Source organism: Nicotiana tabacum, chromosome 11 (genome assembly GCF_000715075.1).
Source record: "Nicotiana tabacum cultivar K326 chromosome 11, ASM71507v2, whole genome shotgun sequence".
NCBI classification, from domain to species: Eukaryota; Viridiplantae; Streptophyta; class Magnoliopsida; order Solanales; family Solanaceae; genus Nicotiana; species Nicotiana tabacum.
The window spans coordinates 171,360,633-171,368,942 of record NC_134090.1 but is presented as its reverse complement, the minus strand read 5'-3'; the positions used below and the strand labels follow the sequence as shown (position 1 = coordinate 171,368,942).

The 8,310-nt window shown below is 40.6% G+C and overlaps 1 long non-coding RNA gene across 1 annotated transcript; it reads left to right on the top strand.

Moving 5' to 3' along the window:
- The first annotated feature begins 5,160 nt into the window (after nucleotides 1-5,160).
- Nucleotides 5,161-6,458, top strand: LOC142166591 (uncharacterized). The gene is made up of 2 exons (XR_012697000.1): nucleotides 5,161-5,538; nucleotides 6,249-6,458. It is a non-coding gene; the product is annotated as an uncharacterized LOC142166591 (long non-coding RNA).
- The last annotated feature ends 1,852 nt before the right edge of the window (nucleotides 6,459-8,310 follow it).

The following is an 8,310-nucleotide window of genomic DNA, read 5'->3' as shown; positions in this document are numbered from 1 at the left end:
GAGGCGGTTCGGAAGAAGCATGTCGACCTAGTCGAGCAAGTAAGAAAAATATTTGAGGTTAGTGACAATGAGTCAGACACTGTGGCTAACGGTTTGAACCCGCAGGTCCAAAAGAAGCTTGATCAGATTGAGCAACTGCGGGGAGAGGTGGATGTGGTAAAGGCTGAGGCCAAAGAATAGAAACACAATATGGACCGCTTGGCCTCAGAAAATGAGACTGCCTGGGCACAATTGGCTTCGGCTGAGGTCCAACTTCGAGCTGTAAAGGAAAAAGCCTTGGTGCAGGCCAAAAAGATCGAGGAGCTCCAGTCCCAGCTAAATTTGGCTATCTCTGATCGAGAAAATCTGGCAAAGGAGCTTGAGATGGCCAATTCGAAGGCCAAGGTAGTTAAAGTTGATGTCAACGAGATAGTGGCCGTTTATAAGGCCGATGCTGAGGCGGCCCAGGTTCGAGCAAAGGATATCGCCGAGCACACGAAGCGGCAATCCTGAAGGGAGGCTCTCGAGGAAATTCATGCTCGGGGTTTCGACTTATCAGCCGAAATTGAGAGTGCCATGGAGCTCGAAGCCGAGGCCAAAAAGTTGGTTTATCCCAAGGATGATGATGACTCCGAGGGTTTAAGCGGATCCGAGGGAGGAGGAGACCCTGAGGGTGAAGAGACGATCCCCGGCGAAGACCAAGCCACTTAGGCTCTTTGCAAATGTTTTTAATTTTTTATTTTTCATATGACCTTTTGGTCGAGGCCGTTTGTCCTTTGTAAAAATTTGTATCAAGGCCATTTTGGCCCTTGTAAAAACCTTTTGATATGTATATAAAGCTTTTTTCCCTTCAGCAATTTCTGAGTTTTTCCCTTTGCTTTGTCGTTTATACTCGAAAAGATTAAAATGCCTTAGCATGAAATAGTTAGGTTATACCCGGAGGTTCGAACAAGTCTTGCTTTCAACATTATTTTATTTTTAAGGCATCGTCAGGGTTCGGTGTAACTGAAATGTTTTCCTCAAAGTACTTATTCTTTCTTAGATTATAGTTTGTCGAGGGTAGCTTTTAGAATCGGTTAAGAAATTTTAAGGCCTTGTTACTTACGGGTCTCGGACATCTCCGAACCGTGTTAATATATCCGTAACCTTTTTAGTTCGGGTGTTAACCATTGGGCTCGCTAGCCCGAGTTATACGGGCTTGCCTAAGATAATAGTCCCCAAGTGGGGTGGCGTAGCCTTTAAAATTTGGGCGTTGCCTAATAGGTCTTATGCCCCCTAGATCTGATAACTCGGACTATCCGAGTTTGTTTTTGGATGGCAGTTCTCGAGTGAGAGTGATCGTTTGAACTCAGATTAAGGTGGCCCTTGTGCTCGATACCTTTAGGGGATCGGATGTAGGAAATTCCTTGAGAAATGCAAGAAAATTTTTAAAGGAGAAGATATTCATCTACAAGGAAGAGACTTCTTTTTATTCTTGTGCATAATATTTATACATGTGTACATGCTTTGTTCCAGGTCTCGAGCAGTGTATGCGGGCATGGTTTATTTGACCGTTTGGCCCTTACAATAAATCCTATCGATCGAGACCCTTCAATCACGAAGTTTCTTTCCTTGCTAAAGTCGACATCTTAGGCTAATATCCCTCAACTATTCGAGGTTGATCATAGAGATAAGCCTCGAATACTGTTGATGCGATCTTTGACACCGATTCATGACTGACCTTCTATTCTAAGTTAGCACGATCCACTGTTGCCTCGTTCAAAACCTTGCCGAAAAATCCATTTGGGACAAAACCGGTTCAAGGAAAAAAGAGTGCAACGCATGCTTTCAGACCTAAATTTTGGACCGTTCCTTGTTGGTTACCTGCAAGCGTTAGCTCAATATGTAAATAAAATAAAGAATGGGGCCGTACCTTAGCAATAATATCGTTTCAAATGAGTTATAGTCTATTTGTTCGGTTGTTGCTCGCTGTTCATTGTTCCGAGTTTATAGGATCCCTTTTTAGTGATCTCGATAATTTGGTGTCCTTCCCAGTTCGACCCCAACTTCCCTTCATTTGGGCTTCGGGTGCTCAGTGTGACCTTACTTAGTACTAAGTCCCCGGTATTGAAGTATCGAAGGTTGGCCCTTCGATTGTAATATCTCTCGATCCGCTATTTTTGGGCAGACAACCGGACAAGGGCAGCTTCGCGCTTTTCATCTAATAGTTTTAGGCTCGAACTTCTGGTCTCATCATTTGATTCCTTTGTTGCATAGAATATGATACTTGGTTCTCCGACTTCGACCGGTATTAGAGCTTCGGCGCCGTAAAATAATGAGAACGGGGTGGCCTCGGTACTGGACTTTGAGGTCGTACGGTATGACTATAGAATTTCTTTCCATTTTCCTTTGGCGTCGGTTAACCTCTTTTTAAGGCTTGGAAGTATGGTTTTGTTGGTCGATTGTGCTTGTCCGTTCCCACTAGTGCGATAAGGTGTTGATAGAATCCTTTTGATCTTATGGTCTTTGATAAACTTGGTCACTTTATTGCCGATGAATTGTTTCCCGTTGTCACACACGATCTCGGCCGGCTTGCCGAACCGGCATATATTGTGGTCCCAAATGAAATGACTTCTTTCTCCCTGACCTTCTCGTATGCCTAGGCTTCCACCTACTTAGAAAAATAGTCAGTCATAAACAAGATAAATTGAGCCTTACCGGGTGCCCATGAAAGGGGGCTAACGATGTCCATTCCTCACTTTATGAACAACTATGGTGAAAAAACCGAATGCAGCAGCTCCTCGGGTTGGTGAATCATTAGAGCATATCTTTGGAATCCATCACATTTTTGTACGAACTCCTTTGCGTCCTTTTCTATGTCGATCTAGTAGTAGCCGGCTCTGATCACCTTTCGAACCGATGATTCAGCGCTTAAATGATTTCCACCGGTGTCCTCGTGAAATTCCCTTAGAACGTACTCGGTATCTCCTGGTCTTAGACATATTGCTAGTGGGCCATCACACGTTCTTTTGAACAGGGTTCCGTCTTTGGACAAGCTAAATTGGGCTGCATTTGTACGCAGGGCCCTCGACTCTTTTGGTTCTGAGGGCAGTTTTCCAGTCTTCAGATATTCTACATATTTGTTTCTCCAATCCCAAGTCAGGCTTGTAGAGTTTATCTCGACATGACCTTTTTCCACCACCAATCTCATGAGTTTTACGACTACCCCTGAGTTGACCTCGTCGTCCTCGACCGATGACCCTAAGTTAGCAAGGGCATCGGCCTCGCTGTTTTGACCTTGGGGCACGTGTTGTAAAGTTCACTCCTTGAACCGATGTAATGTTACCTGCAACTTATACATGTACCTTTGCATACGTTCTTCTCTGACCTCGAACGTGCTATTAACTTGGTTTACCACGAGGAGGGAGTCGCACTTAGCTTCGATCACCTCCGCCCCCAAGATTTTGGCTAGTTCGAGACCTGCTATCATGGCCTCATATTTGGCCTCGTTGTTAGTCAATTTCATAGTCTTAACAGATTGTCTAACTACATTGCCTATCAAGGGCTTCAATACGATGCCAAGTCTACACCCTTTTACGTTTGAGGCGCCGTTCGTAAAGAGGGTCCAAATTCCCGAGGACGTCCCCGAGTTTACAAACAACTCTCGTTCGACCTCGAGTATTAGGGCCGGCGTAAAGTCGACCATGAAATTTGCCAAAATTTGAGATTTAATGGCTGTCCAGGGTCGATATTCAATATCGTACCCGCTGATATCCACGGCCCATTTGGCCTATCGTCCCGAGAGTTCGGGTTTATGCATTATATTTCGCAACGGGTAAGTAGTCACGACGCATATAGGATGGCACTGAAAATATGGTTTCAGTTTCCTAGAGGTGCTTAGCGAAGCGAGCGCCAATTTTTCTAGGTGAGAGTATCTAGTTTCAGCCTCACCTAGAGTCTTGCTAATATAGTAAATTGGAAATTGCGTGCCTTGTTCTTCCCGGACCAGGACTCCACTTACCGTTATCTCCGTTACTGACAAGTACAGGTATAGTTGTTCTTCTGCCTTCGATGTGTGAAGCATTGTTGGGCTCGATAGATATCGCTTGAGTTCCTCCAAGGCCCGTTGGCATTCTGGGGTCCACGAAAGGTTGTTATTCTTCTTTAGTTGCGAGAAGAATCAGTGACTCTTATCGGAGGACCTCGAGATGAATCGCCCCAGGGCGGCTATGCGTCCGGTTAATCTTTGCACGACCTTCAAGTTGTCCACGCCCGTGATGTCTTTGATAGCTTTGATCTTGTCGGGGTTGATCTCAATTCCCCGATTGGATACCATTTGTTACATCCCATACTTTAATATTAGGATGAGTCGTAGTAATCCATATGAGCTTACAGGGATTAAGACCATTCATGAGATTATAGAGAATTTTTTACTATGTTATTGTAAGACCCCGTAACTTTAATAACCTTGATACCGTTATATACATTTGATATGGTATTTTGAGTGGGACATTTTTTTGTAAAATATTTAAAAAAATATGATTTTATATAGTTATTAATATTACTCCTTTCGAATATGCTTTAAATTATATACATAATATGAGAAAGTTTATGAGATTTTCTTTATTGTAAAGATATAAATTATTTTCTCACAAAAAAAGAAGGATATCTTTTACCTTCTTAAGAATTAAGTGTACGAAAATTTGTACTATTTATATGAGATTAGGAAAATTAGAAGTTGAGAAAATATATGTATTTTATACGGATATTTTAATGAAATAATAGCGTATATATTAATTTTATATAGTACCACATGACCATAATAGTAAGGTATATAAAGTGTGTTGAAAGTGAGTAGTATTTTAAGTAATTTGAGATAATTCTTAATTATGCGGGCAATTGATTAGTTATTGTTTAGTGAGAGATTAACTAGTTAATTAAGAATTAGTAGGTAATTAATTAAGATGTTGGGATAAGGCCTAACAAGCCCAAAACGTGGCAGCCCCTTTCTTTCATTTAATGACTCCTGCCGTATAATTGAAAGGTGGCACAATTGAGTAAGATTAAGGCTTAGTCATTATGTTATGTGGCAAGCTTAGAGATGTGATATTTGGCAAAGTCTTTAAGAACATGGGTTATTCCATTTAATAAATAGAGTCCGCTGTTTGCCTAGATAATGTGTATATTCTTCTTTACCTCATCTTCACTAAAGTCTTGCTTCACTTGTAGAATAAAGAAAGCTACTTCTTTGTTCTTTGATTCAAGAATAGTCTCAAGTTTATGGGCAACTCTAGATTTGGTTCGCAGTAAACTAATTATTTGATACTCCTACACATTAGATGATGCATAAACTCATTAAGAAGTATTTGACATAGAGGGGATACTGGAATTGGAGTTGAATGGTTTCATATTCGAAAACCCACCTTGTTAATATAGCGTGAGATTTATTTGCAAATTTTAGGGAGTACGGTGCAATCTTTCTCAAGAATATCATACGGATTTTTTCCTACTCCGATCTTGCCGTCACGAGTTTTGTCGCAATTGTTTGTATTAGAGGGATTATCAAGAGAATCATCTCAGGTATGTTAAGGTTAATCCTTCTTTCTTTTGGCATGATCCAAGTAACGATACGTAAATGTAATGATATTCCATAAGTGGATATACTATTAGCAGTTAAGGATGTCTATATTATTTATTCCCGTAAAGTGATATTCAAGCATGTCTAAGTATGTATCTAGTTCTATATTGAGGTATTTGATAAAGATGTTAATGTTCATAATATTGTGATACATGCATTTTCATGCATATGTATTTACCACCGAGCTACGACCGGTTAGGTAGTTACATATTTAACACTGTGCTATGAGCGGTTGGGTAGTCATGCATATTCATTTACCACCATGGTACAGCCGGTCGGCAGACATGCATTTACCATCGAGCTACGGCCGATTGGGCAGTTACCACCGGTTGGACAGTTATGTATCATTATTTACCACCGGTTGGGAAGTCATGCATTTACCACCTTGCGATGGCCAGTCGGGCAGTTACCACTGATCAGTTGGGCAGACATACATCATACGATATGGGTAATAGAAATAGTCTCAAAGAGAATCGTTATATATGTAAGTATAATAAGTATGCATATACGGTGGCACTTCAGATATGCGGGTTGATTTTTATATGTCTTTAATTAATGTTGACTTATTGTTATGTTTCAGTTCTGTCTTACATACTCAGTACATTATTCTACTGATGTTCTTTTGTTGGGAACGATGCATTCATGCCTGCAGGTATATAATCAGATTGACGAGCCCTCATATTATACGAGAATGACATTCAGCAAAGGATCGATAAGACTCCACCTGATTCGGAGTGCAGCAGAGTCTATGAGTCATCGTGTTAGAGTTTTGCTACAGATTTATGGGTAGGCCGGTACCCTGTCCCATTTGATGTCAAATAATCTTAGAGGCTTTGTAGACAGAGGTTCATTTTGTACAGTATATCAGAGGCCTTGATGGCTCATATGTATTCATGTTTTAAGAAAAATGGTTTAGTGATACAGTATTTCCACTTATAGTTATACATTATGAGTTGTGGCCATGTGGGCCCATGATAGTTACGAAAGGAATGAGTTCAGCTAACTCGACCTATGTATGTTCTAGTTTTAATCGAATGATTATGAGTTATAGAGTGGTTTGCTTGGGTTAGTGCGGTACAGGGTGTCAGCCATGCCTCCCAGGTTTTGGAGCGTGACACCATGAACCCGAGGAATTTATCTGATCTGACTCCGAACGCACATTTCTCTGAGTTCAGCTTCATATTGTACCTTTTCAATATGTTGAAGGTCTCCTGCAAATATTTTAAATGGTCCTCTGCTCGCAGTGACTTAACCAACATATCGTCAATGTAAACTTCCATCAAATTTCCTATTTGTTTCTCGAACATCTGGTTTACTAGGCGTTGATAGGTGACACCAGCATTTTTAATCGGAATGGTATCACGTTATAGTAGTGCATGGCGTTCTTAGTGATGAAGGAGGTTTTTTCCTGATCATCTGGGTCCATCCATATTTGGTTGTACTCAGAATAGGCATTGAGAAAACTGAGGATCTCATGGCGGGGCGTGGCATCGATCATACGATTGATGTTGGTGGAAGAGGAAAAGAGTCCTTGGGGCACGCCTTGTTAAAATCCTTATAATCTATACACACTCATAATTAGTTCCCTTCTTAAGGACTACTACATTTTCTAACCAATCCGAGTATTTAACCTCCCGAATGGACCCTATTTTAAGGAGTTTAGATACCTCGTTCTTGATGAAAGCATGTTTGACCTCGAACTGGGGCCTTCTCATCTGCTTGACTAGATGGAATTTCGGGTCCAGGCTTAGCTTGTGAGTGGTTATCTCCGGCGGGATCCCTGTCATATCAAGATTGAACCATACGAAAAAATCTATGTTAGTTATAAGAAATTGAATAAGTTTTTTCCTGAGCTCGGGAGTTAACCCCGTGCCCTGGTATACATTCCGATTGCATAAATGCTCGATCAAGATGACTTGTTCCAGCTCCTCAACTGTCAATTTAGTAGCGTCGGAATCATCAGGGAGTATAAAAGATATGGGAACCCCGTAATCATCGTCTTCATCAGTCCCCTGCTTATCCAGCTGGGTCATGGCTAGTGACGGTGATCGCTATTTAGCCTCTTGCTTTGTACCCGAACTTGGTTCCTTTCACGTTGCGAGTGTTGATATCGGAATCACTTCTTCGTGCAAACATCTCTTGCGGCTAGTTGTTCTCCGTAGATTGTTTTAATCCCTCCTGCTGTTGGGAATTTTAACACTTGGTGAAGAGTCGATAACACTACCCTCATGTTGCGGATCCATGGCCTCCCGAACAGGGCGTTGTACCTCATGTCTCCTTCGATCACATAAAACTTGGCCTCTTGGATAGTGCCGATGGTGTTTACTGGTAATGTTTGTGAGTACGTGATTTTTGCCCTATATGAATTACTCCCACAAATTCAAAACAAAATAATTTTTCCCATTGTTTGCAATTTTGTGGATTTTGTGTGGCATTTTCTGTCAAATTGTTTGCATTTGTCTGTGCTTGTTTATTTTATATCATAATGATAAATACAAAAATATTTTACATTTGCATTTTAGGATTTAATTCTACATTTTAGGATTAATTGGCAATTAGTTGTTTTATAAAATGGGAAAATCACAAAAAATGATTTATTTTTTCATGGTTCAATTTTTAGATTTGAATTTTTGCTGGTTTTCCATTTAATTTTGTATTTAATTAGTTGTAATAATTATTAGGGTTAATTAATTTAATTTTCTAGGATAATTTGG